Source organism: Melanaphis sacchari, unplaced genomic scaffold (genome assembly GCF_002803265.2).
Source record: "Melanaphis sacchari strain LSU unplaced genomic scaffold, SCAv2.0 Contig84_pilon_pilon, whole genome shotgun sequence".
NCBI lineage: Eukaryota > Metazoa > Arthropoda > Insecta > Hemiptera > Aphididae > Melanaphis > Melanaphis sacchari.
The window spans coordinates 1,560,821-1,583,784 of record NW_020271599.1 but is presented as its reverse complement, the minus strand read 5'-3'; the positions used below and the strand labels follow the sequence as shown (position 1 = coordinate 1,583,784).

At 26.8% G+C, this 22,964-nt stretch overlaps 3 long non-coding RNA genes and 1 pseudogene across 3 annotated transcripts in view; all 4 read right to left on the bottom strand.

Annotated features, from left to right (window-relative positions):
- Positions 1–2,655, bottom strand: part of LOC112602170 — a 27,999-nt gene extending 25,344 nt beyond the window's left edge. Inside the window, exons 1-2 of the long non-coding RNA XR_003115089.1 lie at positions 2,317–2,655; positions 916–1,102 (exon numbers count right to left, since the gene is read on the bottom strand). This is a non-coding gene — a long non-coding RNA (uncharacterized LOC112602170). The remainder of the gene's footprint in view (positions 1–915; positions 1,103–2,316) is intronic.
- A 4,237-nt stretch (positions 2,656–6,892) lies between these two features.
- On the bottom strand, positions 6,893–10,392 carry LOC112602196. Its single transcript, XR_003115097.1, has 5 exons — positions 10,307–10,392; positions 9,866–9,993; positions 9,347–9,607; positions 8,253–8,401; positions 6,893–7,128 (listed from the first exon to the last, which is right to left on the bottom strand). It is a non-coding gene; the product is annotated as an uncharacterized LOC112602196 (long non-coding RNA).
- A 219-nt stretch (positions 10,393–10,611) lies between these two features.
- On the bottom strand, positions 10,612–11,733 carry LOC112602200. Its single transcript, XR_003115099.1, has 4 exons — positions 11,456–11,733; positions 10,968–11,058; positions 10,766–10,898; positions 10,612–10,687 (listed from the first exon to the last, which is right to left on the bottom strand). It is a non-coding gene; the product is annotated as an uncharacterized LOC112602200 (long non-coding RNA).
- A 5,359-nt stretch (positions 11,734–17,092) lies between these two features.
- Positions 17,093–21,104, bottom strand: LOC112602201 (annotated as a pseudogene).
- Between the last annotated feature and the right edge of the window lie 1,860 nt (positions 21,105–22,964).

The following is a 22,964-nucleotide window of genomic DNA, read 5'->3' as shown; positions in this document are numbered from 1 at the left end:
GACAAAAATGTGTAACTACCTACACCGTGAATACACGTCTGCACGGGTCGAACCTGACGAAAACACAAAGAAACCCGAGAACCTAGGCGACGCCCGATCAACATTAATGCGCAGTGTCGACAACTGTCCCAACCCACAATTGCCTTTTGGCCGCTAAACCAAAATGCAGTGATAAACAGTTGTGAAATCGCGCGAAACTGGTCCGACCTGGAAAATACGCCATTCCGTTTTTTCCGTGATGACGTTAATCAAGGAGATACGACGTATACTCCTTGAAACAGGTAAACTCGTGTTATCGAACAAAAGATACCATGGAATATCACGAAATCATCGAAATCGGTCGACGTGTGGGTGTAATAATGGTGTTTCGCAATACCCTATTTAAAACAACTGTCACAGATATAATCAAACATAAATTACGAAATCTAGATGAATATTAAAAATCGTCAAGGTGACGTTGACGCTTAAAAAACACAAAATTTAAAATATAATGCGACACGAAATGGTCAAGAAATCCTATGAAACTCAGCACATTGGTAATTGCATAATAGACGGCTCACATCGAAATGTTTTTTAAAAATTTAGTGTACGAGAAAAATTCACAAAATTGCAAAATATTATGGTGAACTCGCGACATGCATGGTTTTTGAAAGTGTCATGAGAACGTTCATTGTTGTTAAAAGGGAGGTGTATCGATACACGCTAGGTCGTAGAATGTTGTAGAACGGCAAACGGATATTTTAAAACGCTAACATACGTCAAAAACGGAAAGCGATAATGATGTATACACGAATGAGACGAATGCAGAAGCGAAACGATGTTGGTCGCCATTTGCGGGTGTCAAAATAAGGTCATAAAATTCAGTAGACCCGGTAAATATAAATAATATTTAAAAATAAATTGTTGAATACTCACCTAAACTCGTTATAAGCTCGGTGGAAACAACAGCAGCTACGGCGACAAGATCAAAACGGATGAAAAAACATGAATAGATCGTCAAACGGTGGTAACGCGATCCGCCATATTGGTTCCTCCTTGTACATTTTCATCGGCGGCCGTTCGACACCCGTTGATCATTCATGTTAGACGTTCCATTGGTCGCCTATCACCAACAGATACGATAAAGCGGGTTACGAAACGATAAGAAAGAAAAAATTTGAAAAAAAGAAATTCATAAAACACTGGTCGGCGGTCGACAAAAATGTGTAACTACCTACACCGTGAATACACGTCTGCACGGGACGACCCTGGCGAAAACATAAAGAAACGGGAGAACCTATACGTAGCCCTATCAACATCAATGCCAGCACAGAGCAGGGCAGTTCAATACGCAGTGTTGACAACTATCCCAACACAGAATTGCCTTTTGGTTGCTAAACCAAAATGCAGTGATAAACAGCTGCGATATGATGCGGAACAGGATGAACTTGGAAAAGACGCCATTTCGTTTTTTACGTGAGACGATAATCAAGGAGATACGACGCGTACTCCTTGATATTGATAAATTCGTGTTATTGAACAACAGATACCATAGAATATCTCGAAATTATCGAATTTGGTCGTCGTGTGCATGGGCATTCTCACGAGAGGGGGGGATAAAGAGGATAGATACCCCAAGGTTCTTTATTTTACTAACTTTAATTTACCTAACTCAACCTTCAGGCTTATTATATAACCATTATTTTCATCCCCCTCCATTAAAATATCCTGAGAACACCTCTGGAGGTGTGGGTGTAATAATGGCGTTTCGCAATGCCTCATTTAAAACAACTGTCACAGATATTATCAAACATAAATCACTATAGAAATTAAATTATAATTGGGCACTAAACGGTCAAAAAAATCCTATGAAACTCGGCACGTCGATAAATGTATAATAGACTGCACATATCGAAATGTTTGTAAAAACTTAAAGCACGAGAAAAATTCACAAAATTGCAAAATATTATGGTGAACTCGAGCCATCCCCCAAACTAGAGGGTATCCACACTGGTGGGCCTCCCTCCTCACTCCATTCATATGGATCCTTTATTATATAATCAAATTTACTTATTGTATGTATATAAATATTACAGACTGTAAAAATTCTATTTTATCTAACAGATAAAAAAAACTAGGTCGTAGAATGTCGAGGAACAACAAACGCTTATATACGTCAAAAACGAGCAGAGCGAAAATGATGTTTACACGAAAGAGACGAATGCAAAAGGGAAACGATGATAGTCACCATTTGCGGATGTCAAAATAATGTCGTAAAATTCCGTAGACGCTACAAATATAAATAAATACTTCAAAAATAAACTGTTGAATACTCACGTAATCTCGTTATAAGCTCGGCGGAAACTACAGCAGCTACGGCGACAAGATCAAAACGGATGAAAAAGCATGAACAGATCGTCAAACGGTGGTAAACGCGATCCGCCATATTGGTTCCTCGTTGTACATTTTCATCGGCGGCCGTTCGACTTTTCATCGGCGGCCGTTCGACGTCCGTTGATCGTTCATGATGGACGTTCGATGATCGCCTATCGCCAACAGACACGATAAAGCGGGTTACGAGACGTTAAGAATGAAATAATTTTTAAAAAATAAAAGAAGAAATTCATGAAACACTGGTCGACAAAAATGTATGACTTCCTATAACGTGAATACGCGTCTGCACGGGTCGACCCCGGCGAAAACATAAAGAAACGCGAGAACGCCGAGAACGTACGCGACGCAGTTAAATTCATTGCAGAAAAATGAAAAAAGTAGTGGTAGTGTATTCCAGTGGTCAGCTTGACATGGTGGGGAAAGCGTCCTTCCCACCCGTCCCTGCACTTTATCATCTTCAACAATGCTAATGGTTTTGAACTACACCCTATGCATAGTGTCGCCAACCGTCCAGACCCAGGATAGTGCTTGACACTTAGGTAAACCGGTGTTGTCAATAGCAGCATACCCTCATGGAACATAGATATTTCACCTTGGATTAAAAACCCTAAATTTAACATTTTCGCTCTCTAATAATTTATTGTATTTATGAAAATATATTATATTAATATTAAATTTTAACAATTTATTTTACGGCAGTAAATATATTTATTTAAAACATTTCTTACCCTCAACGATGGAATAATTATTCATTGGGTTGTTTACAACTTTATTCTAACAAAATCACACATTATAATGTATTTGCGTTAACAACGGGATTACAAATAATTTACAATAACTTAATTATAACTATCTATACCATCATATTATAATTTTATTTGGTCATAATTTTTAAGATAAATTATATTTATAAATTGTTCCTTAATTTTTAAGTAACGTTTGGAGTTACTATAAAATATATTAATGCCGATATTTTTATAGGTATTTACAACTCATAACAGGCAAAATATGTAAACTTGAGAGATGCCGTGTTAATATAACATTTATTTATTGACATAAACTTGTCTTGACAATTGTTCGTTATAAAAAATCAATTTAATAGTGGCTCCAAACATTTTTACGAAAAATTATAGTATTTAATTATTATTAATTTAGCGAGGAGGTTACTTTTAAAAAGTTGAATACAACTAATCGAATACTGGACTATAATATTTGAATCGCCAATAGGAATCCTATCAATAAAATATGTCAACTATTTATAAGGTGTATTTGTATTATGTAATACATTGTCCGTCTTGATAATTCGTTACAACAGTAATTTTTTATTACAATAATTGTCATTGCTTTTGTAAGCAATTTTATTGTTATAAGCCATAATGACTTTTTATAACTTATAATGATATAAATAAATAAATAATAAAATATGTTTTATTTTTTTAAATTAATAAATTTTAGATTTAAAATACTTTTAATTCTTTCAATACAACATTAAAATTATTTATTATTAATAATATATATTTTTTAGTTATGTTGTATAAAATATAATAATAATAATAATTATACCCATGAATTATTATTAAACAATGAACTCTGTGTGTTAATGAGCTCTTAAGTCTATAGTCTCTACACATTAAAAATTGTAACATAACAGTGAAGACGAAAGCTCATTTGCATACTCCCGATTACTGTTAATATTATGATAAAGATCCGTACTGTGTTTCGGAAGAAATCGTCCGGCATTCATGAAGACATTCCTGTCTTGTTCATTGGCGGCGGCGTTCGTTTCTATTGTAAACGTTATTTATCTATAAGACCGATCGACACGATGACTACTTACTAATTACGACCGATTTGAAAAACTGAAAAAATAAATAAATAAACACCGAGAACAATGACCAATTATAATATAATATATATAATATTAAACTTGTCTTGTGCAATGATGTATGCTTACAGTCGGAATTCTCATTTTGTTTTTCTACCTTTGGACAACTCAATTTGTTAACTCTAACCGAGTCTGGTTTTTGATCTTGAGATAACCGGGCGTGAAACTGAGTACCTACCTAACCTACCTACTTATATAATAATACCTATGCGCTTGCCAACAACCGTGGAAATATACATATTAGGTATCTCGTGCGAAAAGCTAGTCTGTAGAAAAAAAGGAACCAAAAAACACAATAGCCTTTCCCAATTATAATTGTATTGTATTACGAATTTATTGTGATAAGTATTTAAGTAGATACCTATAAAAGAAAAATTAATTTGACGATAATTTAATATACCTACTTCATTGATTGACATATAGGTGTTTAATATTTTGTGATAGTATCTCAATATTATATATTGTTCTTATACATTATAAGTAATTTTACACAGGTACCTACTTAATGGAGAGTAAAATAGAATAAGTGGTAGTCAAAAATAATTATATAATCGTAGTATGATTTTATAAATATTAATATTACCAAGTAACTATGGTCTATAATGATTTATGTTTATATACTATTGTCTATTATTGTACTTTTATACTAGGAAGTAGGTACCTACTACCTACCTATCACCAGGTACATATATTTATATGAAGCAAGATAAACAAATAATTATTGAGATTGTAAAATGTTAATACAATAGATAAAATATTTATAATAAGTCTATTAGGTACTGAAATTAACTTTTACACATATATTGATAAATGTATTAATGTTAATAATTAGGGTAACAGCCAACAGGCCTAACAGCCCAATACTCAATAATCAGCAGTCTGCAGACAATTTAATTTATGAATAAGATATTCATTTATAGTGTTTAACATACATAATAATATTTTGTTATAGGTAGTTTATTATTTAACATTACCATGTTAAATATAGATAAAAATGATATTGAATTAAATTTATTAAATAACTTAAAAGAGTTTCAACTTTATATTGCAACACTAATAGTTATATGTTGCTATTCTATTATTAATCCATGTTATTCATATTACATGCATTATGTATTTAAGTATTTGTGTACAAATATTTCACAATAAAAGCTTTAATTTTATTAAACAGATCTTAAATAATACTATTTATAATAAAATAAATATCTTATGTTGTATACTATTTATTAATTATTTATATATTTTAAATAACATATTACAGTAGTTTAAAATAACAATAATATATACCTAACTACTTAACATAATTAATAATACAATTTAACTGTTTTAATTTGACAAATAATAACAAATAATTTTGTATCATATTATAAATATGTTAAAATTATAATATAAAACTTTTTCCCAATCAACAATATTGATTATCTTTATTGAGTATTTAATTCTTGCATATTATGTTTCTACAAATGGAGAACATACCAAATTTGTGTTGTTAAATTAATATTTAATTTCACTCTGATGTGAAATTTGAAGTATTTATAAACAAAATCAAGTATAGAGTTATTAAACTCAATTATACAAATTTTCTTAGTATTGAAATTTCCAAGCAAGCTATGAGTATTTGAAAAATTCTTAAACTTACTTAAAAATTAAATTAAAATATTGTTCAAACTTGAAAAATAATACAGATAATGTTCATAACTTTAAGTTTGATTATAGGTAAATTCATTACAATATTTTACCTAACAATATAACATTTAACCTACTGACAAAATATAACATATACAAATATAACAAATTGTCTATAAGATAAAAACAAAACATGTGTTATGACGAGGATATGACATAATTTTAAATTCAATTTTATACTTAATACAATTTCAAAAAATTCTGAGAAAGTTTAACACAATTAATAGTCAGAAACACTTTTATTGTTATCACAATAAACACAATGTCTGTAGTAAAACTCCATAACTCCTTCACACATAAGGCAGAAGCAACGTTAAATAACATTTATTATGTTACCTTAGCAGAATTTATTTAATAGGACATACTTAACTAACCATACTAGAAAATTATAAACTATAACATATATTATATCTAAATTATATATAGTGTTCCTAATTCCTATGTATGCTGTCTATGTATATTATTTTAATGTTAATAGCTTTCTATAGCAGGAATAGCAAATCCATGCTATATGGGAAAAAAATTATCTAATTTTTTAACAATTGCCAACAATTTTCATCTCTAGTCTACAACAATAAATTATAATATCAAAGTAAATCATTAATTATTCATATGAGGTAATTCGATAATACTCATTAGTCATTAGATATTGAACATTATACAATTATATACATTAAAAAGTGAATACAAATTTACATGTATGTAACTGAAAACTAATTACATTACGGAATAATTTAAAAGTGTAGTTAAAAATTACAATAATTTAAATAATTATTATAATAAATACAAATTTTAATTTAAATCATAAAACAAACAATTCAAAATACTTAACTTTAAAAATGAATCATTTGAAATTATTGAAAAAAAAAAATAAAACAATAAAAATAAACTATAGAAAGATTAATACTTAACTAGTTACTACAGTTACAACTTTAGGCACCACTATATTTTTTTATTATCATTGATGTTTTCCAGAAAATTAAATTCTAAGTTTGTTAAAAACATAGATTACATAATAGACATAAAACAATGTGATAGCATAGACTAAATTCTATAAAAAAAAAAAATGTATTATTTTATATATAAATAATTTGCCATCCTTACTCTATACTTTAAGTCTTAAATAATACTGATTTAGAAGCCTGATTTATGATTGGTCTTGCAGAATGACTTTCAACTAGCCCCTGAAAAGTATACTTTAGTTGAGTTTATACAGAATTTTAATGTTGTTGGGTTGTAAATGTAATCTATAAAAGCCTCAGAATATAAATTGAAGTCAAGGATAATGGTGATTGTAGGGTGGACCAGACTAACACTGTAATACAACTTGTGATTTATGAAATTAAAATTGAAAAGTTTCTTAAATTTCTATAATATTTAGAATTCATAAAATGCTTGATATAACACTTTCCAATTTAAAATATTAATAAAAGTATTACAATAGTTACTCAATAATACAAAATTCAAAGGACCGAGTTAAAAATTCGATTTATAGAGGTTTTCAATCTACCGAGTATTCGAATAATTGGGGGATTTTAGACCAGAAATGAAGTATGATTTGAAAAATTAATATCTGGATTTAATTTTAAAAAAGCTATCGCACGAGTATAAAATGAATTACAAAAAAATATGATATTACTGAAAGTACTTCAAATTTATTTCGTATTAATTTAATTTTACTATGTATATTTTTATTTAGAATTGTAATTATTTTTGGGACTTTTTGTAGTAATGAAATTGAAGAAACATGTTTTCACAATCATACTGTCTATCCAAGTCTTTCTTTAGTTTATAAACTAATGATTACATTATCAGTAACTTAAGTTGACTATGAATGCAGCTTTTCAAACTTAAAATTTGTAAAGAATTATTTAAGGAATTCTCCCAATCAAAACCTGTTGGAAATTTTTAAGTTAATGAGTATTGAAAGACTTATAATCAAGTATTGACCCAAATGAAATTATTAATGAATTGACTTTTAGAAATACAATGTTTGGAAGTGTTATTTGGACTATCTTAAGGCTTAGGTAAAAAATTGAACATTTTAAATTTTGTATTATAATATTTTAATATATTTTTTAGAAATTTATTTTTAAAACAAAAGTAAGAAAGGATTGTTAGCATAAAAATAATATATTTAAAAAAAATAATGTCTCTGTTTATATATTTTTGATTATTTATATTATGAGGCCTTAATAAATATTTTCTGGTAGGCCAAAAATTACCTATCAGTCCATGAATGTTGACATACATATATATATTGTATATATATAATACACATTTTAAATAAATATAGTAAATATAATACCTTGATAGTTAATTTGATGTTGTTTCACACATTTATCAAACTATTTTCAAACAAATAGATTACAATAAACTTCCCTTCATTCACACCAAATTAACTTCAACCAAATTTTCTGTATTACAACTTCAGTGGAGCATGAATATTATCAACACCTAAAATAAATAAATATTAAAAATGTTTATACAAAATAAATTTAAACTACACAATATAATATGTACAGGAGTTAAAATAGGATACAAGAGAATATAGTCCTAAACCTGATTATGATTAAAAATGTACTTACACTAAATGTCTAAATGTACTTGTGATTAAATATTTTGTCTTATAATCTTAAAGCAATTTAAATTCTAGGAAAGTAGTTAATAGTTTAAATTGAAAAAATTAATAACAACAATGATTAATTATGTGTACATTTAATATATAATATGAAGTATTAATTTAAAGATTAGAAGAAAATAACAAGCACAATTATTATCCTCTATCCACCAACAAATGCATCAATACATCTAATAAAAATTATTTAAGATTATTTAAATTTACAGTTTTGAAACGCTCGAAACAATTTAAAGATCACAGTACCCATTTCTATTTTGAGGTACTTTAAGCAATGTTTTACTTTATGCTATAACTAGGACATCTGCAGAGGTGCATTAGCATATATTATATACTATTAATTAAAGTATCAATACATTTATGAATGTATTTTTTTTACAGACAGCAATGGAGGAACTATGAGAAAATTACTACTCTTCTGCTGCCATCGTTTATTGATGCATACAATACGTGCTACTGGATTTGTAGATATTAAATTAATTTAACTTAAAGCCTGTGAATTATCTAAAAGTGTTTCTCGACCTATAATTACACAAAAAGCTCAAAAGTGGTTTGTGAAGAAAAAATAAAATATTATTTGACACGGTACGCAACGGTCGATAGTACAAAAGTACAGACACTGAAGCGACCGATCTACACCATTATCACCATCACCACAGGTAAAGACACAATATAGTCAACTGCCCTACCACCGCCATAAAGGCCAAGGCGGGAAGGGAAGATAAGTCGTGCCAGATAAGCATCGACTGCCTGCGATCACTTACTGGTGTCACGAACGTCGCATATCTAACAGCGTCTCATGTTCCGACTGTTGTTCAAGCAACTCTACAATGACTCTATATGATTGGATTCACCAAGTCGCATCCAACCAATGAAGGTTAAGAACGTCCTTGTCGTATACTTCCAAGCAACCTACTTGTGTGGCTCCACACCCGTGCGAGTATTCACAATCATATGACATGCTTTCCGCGGATCAAAACCACAACAACCGCCAAAGCCACGTCATATTTTGTTTATTTGATTAACTAAATCAAATAGCCAGTTTTACTCACATTGAAGAAAGAAATTAAGATAAACAATAATCTCTATAATTTTGAAATAATTGGTATCAAATGTAATTATAGATATTTTGGAACATCTTCAATCACTAAAACATAACATTTCTAAATATTTCTCAGACTAAAACTCAGAAATGAAATATATTATAAATCCATTTGATGAGGATTACATTAAAAATATTTTAAAAGTTATTAAAGCAAAAAAAAAACATTTATCAACTTTACCAGTGACTATGTTCTTAAAACCTCATTCAAAACCATGAATATTTCAAATGTTTGATTGGAAGTGAAAAATGAATACTCAGCATATCCACACAGCTCCACAGTTTCTAATCCCATTTGTGTCCACGTATCTATATGAAAATACATTTTCTCACTTATTATACATGAAAAATAAATATAGAAATAATTTTGAAGTAGATAATGATCTTGGATTTAAAGTTACTTATATGCAGCCAGATATTGATATCCCCGTAAATACAAAATAACACCTACCATCTCACTAAAATGTTAAATGGCTATCTAATAATTTAATTTCACTCAAATTGATTTTAATAACAAATTATATATACTTAATTTTACTTTTGTTCAATAAATACTAATATTCTATACAAAGCTGATAATGTATACATTATTTTATAAGCAAAATGTAAAAACAGAGCTTACTAAATTAAGTAAAAGATGAACATTTTTGAAATATGTGAACTCCGACGTTAAAAGATTGAAAATCACTGATCTAAAATGTAAATATATGAATCAACAATCAAAAAAAATAAAAATAATATACTTTTTTTACATAAATATTAAATATTTTTCAAATACTCACTACAAGTAATAGACTATAATCAGTATAATCTACAAGTGTTATTTAACAAATTATATACTAGGTTATTGAAACTTGAAACTTACTTGATAGTCTATAAGTAAGACAATTTAGGTATAAAATAAATTAGAGTATACTCAGTTAAAACGGTATATTTAATTTTTATAAAATATTACTCATTAGTATGTCTCCTTTATACAATTGAAATAACATACATGACACATCTAAAATAATGTTTAATTAGAAATGTAAAAAAAAAATGTACTTATTTACTAACATATTTTAAGTGTAATTGGACTTACAAATTAAATTAAATAGTTTACAATAGATTTACATTGTGGTTGGCAGTAGAATTATTTCAGAAATAAATGGATTCTCCAAATATTGTCATGACAAAAAATTGCTGTTGTGTTGATATAAAAACATTGTAACAAACTACAAATAAATAAATAATTTTAATTCTTTCAATAACAAATATAACAATTCAAAAAACATAATAGGTACCTGAATCCACTAATCTAACATTATGGAAGTTGATTGTTTATAATTCATAGCAAGTAGTAATTTTATTGCTTGATTGGCTTGAATTAAGCAGCTGAAATTTGAAAAAATTACTTATCATTCCATTTGAAACTATAAAATAAAACATGTGTTAAAATTGTGAAATTTGATGTTCTACTATAATATAATATCTAGTGATATTTATCCAAAATTGATATTTAAGACCAAAATATTATATTTATTTTAATATAATAATACATCCTTATTTTGATATTTAATATTAGTAAAATAATATACTAATATGACTACTTGTTCTACTTGTGTTACATATTAATCAGTTACAGTGCAAGAACAATAATAGTAAAAAAAAATTCCAGTAATTTTCACTAAAATATGAAACATAAATATACATAGGTACTTAAACAAGTCTATTTCACGTTCATACAAAACAAATTGTACAGCTATAAAAAAAAACGTATATAATAAAGTACCTTTTTATCAAAATTATTAAAGAATACTTGCAGTAAATACAACAGATCATCGGGTGTCAAACGCGCCATTTTCCATGTAATCGGGATGGGTGTCGTTGTAAAGAAATAAGTGCAAGTTATGAAAAACAAATTTGTATAAAATTAATAAAAACTCGAGGTAGACAAAATTAACGAGCGACCTGTGTACTTACGAAATTTTACGATTGCCGGTTGAAAATTTATAACTTGAAGCAATACACGCGTGTATAATTAATAATTATTGTAATATTGTTCTGAAATAAAAGTATAAGACCATTTAAATATATTGTGAATTATGATACTAAGTTGACGAACGAGAATCGAAGAATATTTAGTGTTTATCTTCGCGAACAGATGTTGGCAATATTGACATATCAAAATACAGATTATCGAAATATCGGTTGAAGACCGATATTTTTGGATAAAAAACGAATAATTCGTCGTCATTCGTTCATCGAAAAAACGCGTAGCTAACTTCAAACAGTTATTCGGCTTCATATTATGCAAATTACCATACAATATTATTGTAGATATTTACCAACTACTAACCTGCCTGCCTGTTCAATATTTGATGCGACAAAAACAGTTTTGATAAATTGGATAAAAAATAAAATACTTTTAATAAAAAAATTATTATAATTTTATAGAAGACTATGCTCATAATCGGACACCAATTTTTTAGAACTTGAAGATTTTAAATTATTATTGACATGTTAATTACTTAACCTAATTTTTTTATTATAATATACCAACAACTCAACAATACAATCAACGGGTCAACATTTTAATATGTAGATGGCGCTACCGGTTCATTACATGTTGAAGTTTATTAATTTTATTGTTGTGTAACTGCTAACGAACCAACGTTATAAAAAGATAATAAAATAGTTGTTTTTTAACCGTTCTATAATTAGACAATTGAAACGGTGAAAAGCATCCCAAACGTATAGTTTCAAAGAGATCGAGGGGGTGACAAAACAGAAAAAAAATGTTGTGGATTCTATACCTGCGCATGTTTTTCTTTTTAAAAACAGATACCTTAGTGTAATTGTTATTGATTTTTTTTCAACTAAGTATTAATGATAAGTACTACCTATATTTTTTTTTAGTAACTTTTTACTTTTGTTAAACCAAATTATACATTTGCAGTTTATTATTTTTTGTTACCCAATGTAAATGTATAGTTTTTTCGTGTAACGTCCTATAATATTATGTCTACTGTACGCATTTATATAGATACAATAATATTTTATTTTAAATAATTTGTAATCTGTGTTTCTTTAATATAATAATTAAAATATATAATAAAAATGCAATAAATAATATACAAAAAAAAAAACACGAAATGAGAGATGTCAACGCTTGGTGAAACTCTTCAGAGAATTGGTTTCTTACTTATATTAATTAGTCCTATAGACGTAATTGGTATACTTGTTTAAACAATTATCTCTTATATATTTCTATTATCACATGTAGATAACTAGGTATCTACAACAATTGTATGATATACTTATAAGTTCTACATTTTTCATATAATTTTTAATACTTACATAATTCATAATTCGTTCAGTGTTTTTTTATTAAAATTACAAACAATATGTATACATCACCATTATTTTTGATATTTATTTAATCGACAGATATTTTCCATTTCAATTTATACCAGGTATTTTCTTTTTAATTTAGTATTAATTATTATTTAGTTATTCTTATTTAGTACTTTGGTGAACAATACTGATAATTATTATAGTAATAACTTTTAATAAAAACCAAGAGGTTTTTATGATATATTTACTTAAATATTAATGGATAAAAAATGAGAATATAACGGAAAATTTAAATAAATCATGCTAAAATACTTGGGTAAATAGGTATTATACTAATGTATATAATATTTTACTTTCGTAAATGAATATTAATTATTACAACACAGTTACTATTAATAAAGGTTAGATTAGGTAGATATAGTACGGTCAATACCTATACATTTTGTGAGTTGTGATACACAAATAAAAAAATAATATTTTGAATTCGGAATCATTGATTAAGTAATAGGTATAATAAACTATACAATAAAAAAAAAAAAAGGTACCTAAAAATCGGGCGTAACACGTTTCCACCAAAAATAGACCTTTCCCTTTTCCACCAATATATGTTTCCACCAAATGAGATCCTCCTAATTGTTTGGTTAATTTACCAAAATAATTTGTATACTATGCTTATATTAAAACCTTTAATACAGTAATAAGTTTATTAAAAATACTAATGCTGGATTGAAAAAAATGATTTATTAGTGTATTTAGCTATGTAAATATTGTACCTACTCATATATATATATATATATATATATATAATTGGTTGATATTTTTTTTTTTTCAATCGTAGAAGACCTATATTTTTCTTGGGTTTTTTTGGATTGATGTAAAATGTATATATATATATATATATAAATATACACACAATAAAATCAATGTATATTGAACGTTTATCGTATTTCATTGTATGTTAAACCGTTATCGTACTTATCTTTTATGTCGATTAACCATGATAATATCTAACGACTAACGGGACAATATTTTACGAACAAGTGAAAAGATTGCACAGTTTAAATAGTGCATTACAACTGCATGTATGTTAAAATAAAATGTAATTTTTAAAATTTATAATTCTGTGATGGCAAAAGTGATTGAAAGTAAACGTGGAAACAAAACACTAATACTAAACAATTTTAAATTTTTTATTGGATCAGTTAATAAATCTAATGAAAATATTCGTTGGCGATGTATTAAAAAAAGTTGTTTCGCAAAAGTGTATACTGATAATAATAATGAAGTATTATCGGATCAATCAATTATACACAACCACGAACCGTATTCAACAACAGAAATTGAAAGACAAATTATAAATTCGAATTGTAAGAGAAAAGCAGTTGATGATCTTTGTACTAGACCTAAAAAAATAATTTTGAAAGAAATATCCGAAATGGAAGGTACGTCTGATTTTACAAATAATGATGTAAAACGATTGAGAAAAAATATTTACGACGCTCGTAAGAAAGTGCTACCAGCAAACCCAAAAAATATTGCAGAGGTACATGAAACATTAAACAACATAAATACACATACGAAACAAGGTGAATCGTTTTTGCTAATTAATGATGAAGAAAAACATATTATAATTTTTACATGCGAATCGAACATGCGATTTTTATGTGAAATAGATGATTTATATATGGATGGGACTTTTAAGTATGCAGCTAGATTTTTTATGCAAATGTTCACAATTCATGGTATCAAAAATGGTCATTATATACCGTTGGTTTTTTGTTTATTACCCGACAAAAATATGAACACGTATATTAATACATTCAAATTTATTGTTGATAAATGTTCGTCGATTCATCTACGTTTATCGCCAAAAAGTGTAACCACTGACTTTGAAAAGGCGATTTTAAACTCTGTTAATGAAATTTGGCCACAGACAAAAATAATAGGATGTCGATTTCATTTAACGCAGGCTTGGTATCGTCAACTGCAAAAGCTTGGATTGTCGACCGAATACCAAAATCAATCATCTGAAATTGGCATTTGGATACGCCATACTTTTGGTTTACTTTTTTTAGAACCGACTGAAGTCACTGAATGCTTTGTAGAAGATTTTATGTCAAATCGACCTATCGACAAACGAGTTGAAAAATACTCAGATTATTTATTAGAGAATTACATTGATGAAAATAGTATGTATTCACCGACACTTTGGGCGGCTATGTCAAGTAGCCTACAACGGACAACCAACACATGCGAGTCATTTCATTCGAGGTTCAATCAAAGTTTTTATAAAGAAAGTCCTCCAATTATAAAATGGCTAACCGTTCTAATAACAGAAATTCAGACAGACGTGTACATCAAATTAAAAAGTACTAACATATCAAATAATCCACAAGATCATACTGTAAGAAACCGCCAAAAGAAAAATGATCAAATTATAACGGACTACAAAAATGGAATAATTGGAAGGTAGCATATTGCGTTTTATAAAACATACTATTCTAAATATATGTGTTAAAAACAATATTTTGTTTTAAATTTCAGGTACGATTTTGTGAAAAGTATATCCTACAATTTTAAAAAAAATATCAACTAACTATATCTATTATAACTATTATATTTTTTATAATTGACGATTTACAATTTATACCATAATAACTATTATATCGTTTATTTCACATTTTTATATTTGACTATTTACAATTATACTATAATAATTATTATATCGTTTTTATTTTTTTATTTTATTTGGTGGAAACGTATATTGGTGGAAAAGGGAAAGATACACTTTTGGTGGAAACGGGTATTGGTGGAAAAGGGCAAGGTACACTTTTGGTGGAAACGGGCATCGCCCTAAAAATCAGAGTTCAGGTAACAGATACTTGAGAAGAACAGGGGTACTAGTACCATAATTAATTTTTATGGTATTTTAGGATAAGTATCTTTACTTTTTTTAATTAAAATGAATGGTATGGCACCTTATAATATAGTGTTTGTTTTAAAATAATACAAAGTTAATATTTTTTTTTATAAGAAAAAAAATTGTTTACTGTATGTGTTTATTAATATTAATAATATTGATATTTGATATATAACGATATGTGATAACTCATAGACATTAATAAGTTTATAGTGATAATTATGCAATAACAAAAACCAAGATAATATCATTAATATTATAATTGTATGTATTGTACATTGTAAATATTTAATAATATTATCTTGATTTATAGTAATAATCAGATTTAAATATCGATCGACTTAACAAAATAAGTCTTATTGGTATACGCGAACCATTAATTCCATTAATCATCTTCTGTAGTATCAGCTTAGCCTCTACATTTTTTTTGATATAATTAAAATTTTGGACAGATTTTAGCCACTTTAGTAATATATACGTATTTGTATGTTCATAATATTTTTTAGCTAGGACATCTTAAAAGTTTAAGTGAGTATATCTTGCTTAACATCATTTATTTTTCCATATAACACAAAGTCATAATAATTTTAAAATTACATGCTCACACAAACCTTTTACAAAATTATTATATTTTGCGTTACGCGAAAAAATAAACGGTGTTAAGTGAGATATATATATTTAAACTTTTAAAATCTACATGGTGTTAAAAAGTACTGTGCAAAATACTATTATGAGTATTATGTAGTACTCACTTTAAACAGTTTAAACAAAAAATATTATTTTAAATATGTATTAAGATTACGGTTGAAAGTTCAACAATATAATAAATTATGAAATGGTTATTTTTTTGTGGTATTTTAATTAAGAAGAGACGCAAATGCAAATGTTTTAGTTTCATTCAGAGTATCTCTTATATTTATTTTCTAAGTCGAGTACTCATATTAGCCATATTAAATGTGTATATACAAATTTGTTGGCCATGAACAAAACCAAGAATAGTTCCAAAACAATTTGCTGTAGTATAATAAAAATGAAAATACAATATCGGACGAGTATTATAATTTATTAAACACGACGGTCATTCAAAATTAGAACAGCAGCATATTATATTATTATTTCCGTCGCATCCGGTTTACCCACACAATACCAAATTTAATTCATCCTCTCCTTGCAATGTTACGACCCAAAGGCATTTGTGCTGATCACTTGAAAATAACTGCCTTCTGTTTTAATCACCTTGTACAGTTTCCCAATGCCCTGACAACCGTAGAACTTGGGAGACTTACGAATGCCGTTTGGAGTGTGTTTATGGCATTTCATCATCCTTTTATTTTTTATTACAAAACTAGGAGATACCTAATAAAAAAATACAAAATGGTATAAATTAACATTATTATAATTATATACACTGAGTGACTAATTAATTTTACAATACGAGTAAGTTTAACCACCCGCTCAAATCTCTTTCACAAATCCTAACTATATTGTGTGATTTGTACAATCTTTAAACAAATAAAACGAAGATTTTGCATACACACTATGCTCCTGAATCATAAACTTTGTCACAATAAAGAAACAATTACAACAGTTTATAATCAACTCCAAAATATAAAATAATTTTGATAACCTTCATAAAACTAATTTTATTTTTTTGTTAGTTATTTAATCTTTACAAAGTATAATATTCTATGGCTAATTAAAACGTTTATTGTTGAATACAAAAATTAAAAAATTAACTAAGACTAGTCTTAAAATATTATCTTTTCATGTACCTATAAGTTCTAATACTTATAAATCAGAAAATAGTTTAATAATTGCTATAAGTGATTATCTATATAATAACTAAAAATTTTTTTATTTTGTATTAGTTATAAAATAAATATTAAAAATTATATTTTAATAAAAAAATCTATAAATTATTTTTTATATTAAATTATATTTTCAATTTTCACGACGTTTTTCGTACACTATACAAAGAATTTCACCGGAAGTTCTTATTGGCAAAGTATAGGTTATATATTCTGATATTCACTACTATATTCAACTGCTGCCGATATAAATGTATAATATATAATATATTACAATCGATGTTCAGAGTAGCACGTAGTGGTCTGGAGACGGTTTAATTTATGACGATATAACTTGAACAATTATTTATGTCTGAAATATATGCATTAATAACGTCAGCTATTATTGAGTTGATAATATTCCACGTACAAAATATATTTTTAGTTCAAACCGACAAAGTTTTTTCGGAGATCATACAAAGATATAATATTATATTATTAACTATATAAATAATAAATATACACTTTGAAATAATTTAAACATACTTTAATAATAATTATAATGTATTATGGTATGTCAACTTTATTCACAGCTATAAATTGGTAATTTATCTAAATCGTTTAATTAGTTTACTACCCATTACATATTTATCCTTTTTATATACTTAAAGCAATATAATACTTTTATTTTTAAATTTATTACAGTATAATATATATTATTGTCTTTTTTTTTAATATTATTTTATATTTTTTAGATTCAAACTACAAACACCATTTATTGTGTTATTGTTAAGTTAGTCATGAATATTATGACTTATGAGTTATCGTATTATTAAGGTAAGACTCACCTGAACACTTTTATTGCACAAAAATTTTTGATGACTTAAATCTTTTTTACTTAAGTCTGATAACAATTTTTTCTCCATCATTACATCAACCACTTTATCAATAGCAATCTGCATTAATTTATTTTTGTACAACGTATCTACTCTACCATCCAAAGAATCAATCCGACGAGCAACAATTTTTAACCATGACATAGTAAAGACAGTGCTATTATTCTGTAATACCCATCGTCCGATATCATTAATAATGTTTGGATCGCTAATAACCTTTTAGGAATAATAAAATGTCCACTAAATAAAGCAATAGTAGTATAAAATTAATCATAAAACATTATTGAACAATAAATCATTATATTATATTATAATAAAGTATAGAAAATGGTCTATAGAGTAATAAAGTATACTGTATAGACGTATAGTATATATATAAAAGATATAAGACATAATAAGATGTTTATGGATATGTGATAACTGATAAGTGATAACACTGATAACTAATAAAAATTAAGTCATCGACAAACACAATTCACAGATTTAAAGTAGTTTATACCTACTATTTAAAAATTTTTTATTTACTTATTAACAAAATTATTTATAACAATATTCATTTCCATAGCTATTAATAAATATTTTTAGTTTCTCTGAAAATTGAACCTTAAAACCTAAGATACAAGACCTTAGCTTTATATTTATAATAATTATTTGGACATAATTAATAAATTTATTCAAATTTTATACAAAAATATTTTTTGTATTAAATTAATTGTATAATAATTGTATAATTTTTTGTCCCGGGTATAAAAAGATAGTAGATAAGTTAGGTCCAGGCTATAAACGGACACACCGTAGCTCAGCATGAACCCAATTTACCGATATAAGGTAATTTTGGACTCAATTAACAATCCCATCACATACTATATCATTTATTTTTAGCTCACGAAAATCGAATATTTTTTTGTTTATATAAACGATTGTCATTGGTTACAGATTATCTTGCTATTATAATATTATAAGAAATATGACATATTTTTAAATTTTGTTTATGCAACATATATCTTGTTTCACATAAGAATCGTTTAATGTTTAAAGATAAAATAAATTTACAGCGCGAATGCTGACTATAGCTCACAAAATATTTACAATCTGCATTTAATTTGGGATAAGTAAAATATATGATTATTATATTATGATTTGACTAATTTATAGTGAGTGGATGGAGGGATTACCCATTGGTAATACTACAGTGTATTGTGTATGTATGATACTAAAAATTAAAAACTGGTTTAAATAATTGTACTATTTACCTTAAGTTCATCATAGGCGTTTTCGGGGTTGATTACTTGATTATTGTCTGTGTTATTCATATTATTGGTTTTGTACTTCATATTTTGTTGAAACTTAAGTAGTTTTAACTTTTCCATTTCAGCATATTTTACACTATCAATTTCCGTTTGTTTTTGTTTTTTTTTTTCATCATTTGCTTTTTTTTTTAATGATTTTTCTCTTAGCATTTTGCTTAATTCCTTTGCTCGAAGGTCCTTCTCTATTATTACCAACTTTCGTTTCCTTATAAATTCTTCACGTTTTAGTTTTTTTTCTCTTTCTAATTCAGCTTTCTTCATTAAAGCCATTTTAGCTAATCTCTTCTTACGTTCATTTTCTTTTAGTATTTTAGTTAATTCAGCCTTTTCTTGTATTGACATAAACGATTTTGCAAGATTTTGCTCTTCAGTTATTTTATCTACAGTAGCTAAATTTACTTTAGGTTTTTTAGACGACTTATTGGTACAAGTACTTGATCGTTTATTCTTCGTCCACAGAAACTCTCCATTTATAACATAAATAGAGTCAGTTTTATTTTTTACTTTATACAATACGTCTACTTCAATTCCTTCTTGTTGTAATTTTAATGCTTCATCATACGCAAAACGATGATTGTAAGTCCCTTTTCCTGGAAGTTCAGGACACACAGTACGTTTTTTTTTAAGTATTTCTTTATTAAAACCAAAACTACACATAGAATATTTTAAAAATGATTTATTTTTTTTATTTTTATTTTTATTTACGAATGCTTTATATTTAGTAGAACTTTGATCAAATTTTCCACTACTTTTGTAGGTAGATTTGAATTTAGCATTTAACTTTTGTTGAATATCTTTATACTTTGAAAATTTACGACTAAAAATTTTTGATGGCATTTTTTTAATTTTTTTTTCTGCTTTCATATTATTTGGAGTATTAGTACACTGAAATTTTTCATTAGTTTCATTTTTTGTGTTTAACTATCTTGTTAGCTCCGATTTTTTTTGATAAATTAACTAGTTTAGTGTTACAAGAATTCTCATCTTTACCAGTTTTATAGTTTTTAATATTTTTTTTAACATTTATTACAGATGTTTTAGTTTTTAAAAATCGAATTTTATCATTTTTAGTTTTAAATTTTTGTAATTTCAACTGCTTACAACTATTTATACATTTCAGCAGTGATTTTCTTGTATTATGTTTTGATCCTATAAGTTTTGTTGATTTCATTGTAAAAATAAAACTCGTGTTTTTAACAAATCAACATTTTTTTGACAGTGAATTTTTCTAAAACAAATTAAATTAAAACTAAACATTTTTTGAGTTATACATATTTTATGTATGTATTGAATTAAATTACATTTTTTATATACTTACAAATTATAAAATAAAAATATCAAATACAAGAACTAAATGTATTGAGTTTTCTTGCATTCATTTAATAAATACCGGGTTTAATTACTATGACAATGAATTATATATTATACATACGGAGTGATCCATTTAACGTAAAATACTCATCAAAAACATAAATGATAAGTGTCTTACGTTAAAGGAATCATTCAGTATATGTAGGTAATTGTGTATATAAATATTAATAAGAACATAAAAAACGTATTGGCCATTAGTGTAAGGTTAGTAAAGACTTAATTAAAATTATAACAAAATTGTATAATGTAATGCATGTAATATATTATTTAGGTATATACAGATTAGGATTTACTACAAAGTAAAAAAAAAACTATGAAATTTGACAACAGTTTTATCCACCCACATACAATTGTTTTCTATAAGCTGTCTTAAGTTAATGTTATGGGGTGTAGACGGTCACCCGCAGTGATAACCGGACTCGAAACAATGTGATTGCGACCTCGTTCATTGCTCGTGTTATTAAAATATGAAATTTATCAATAATAAAACAATGTTGACAGTCAGCATTTTTCGCGGTATAGTTTTTTTACCCATTAGTTTATGATGATAAGATGAAAATAAATTTTCCAACAACATCGATGTACTCATATAATTGGAAAAAAGCGTATCGTGGCGACAGTAATAAACTGACGTTCTTATAACCATCACATATTCACATAAAATTCACAATCGTAAAATCGGGTCATCATCGTAATAAGAATTGCTTTATGTGAACTTGTTATGAATTGGAAAATAATTAAACTCCATAGGTACTTACTAGCCACTAGGCAAGAGACAAGAAAAATAATGACATTTACAGATGCACAAGCATCAAACAACTATTGAAGAAATATATAATATAAAATTATCTTCCATTTCTAATAGGTGTAAAAGACGAAATACTCGTGCATTAGACAAAGGTTTAAGGCAATGCCAGTCAATACTATCGGTTACTCGTGTAAATATTTTACACAAATACCTAAGTTGTCCGTAAAACAAAAAATAAGTATAACTTTGAATTTATCAATAGTAGATAATCCAAAAAAAAGTAATAATTATTAAGTCATATTAAAAAAAAATGATTTTTCTAAAATTTTCTTAGAATATTATAAAAATCATTGGCTACTTCAATATTTAGCTGTACCTTCTGAATTTTTCAGTATAGTCGTTTAGACGTAAAATTCTTTTTTCTTAACACAACTATTATTTTGGAATTAATAATATATTCATTTTAAATTGAGTGTTTTATCTTAAAATAGTTTTTACTTTACCTAATAATAAAGTAAGCTAATCAACAATAATAAGTATACACATTATATTTATTATAATATATATTATTAATCTGTTTTAAACTAAATAACCTCATAGTTCATTTTTTTTTTATTTTGTTATACCGCTTAAATTAAAAATTAAAAACGATTAATGTAATCGTTTTTTTATTTAAATGTAAATAACAACAATATAACCAACAAAAATCACGGTATCTACATATTGTATATTATAAAACGATTCCACCCCAAGTGACATTACGATACCATTATGGGCTGTGGCTGGAATCACTTTAATTAGTAGTACCTATATATACTATATATATATCCATTAAATTTGTCTCCGGACATTCGTAAGTATAATATAACACACCAGTTGACAATCATCTCCGAGACCGAGTGGATGAATAAA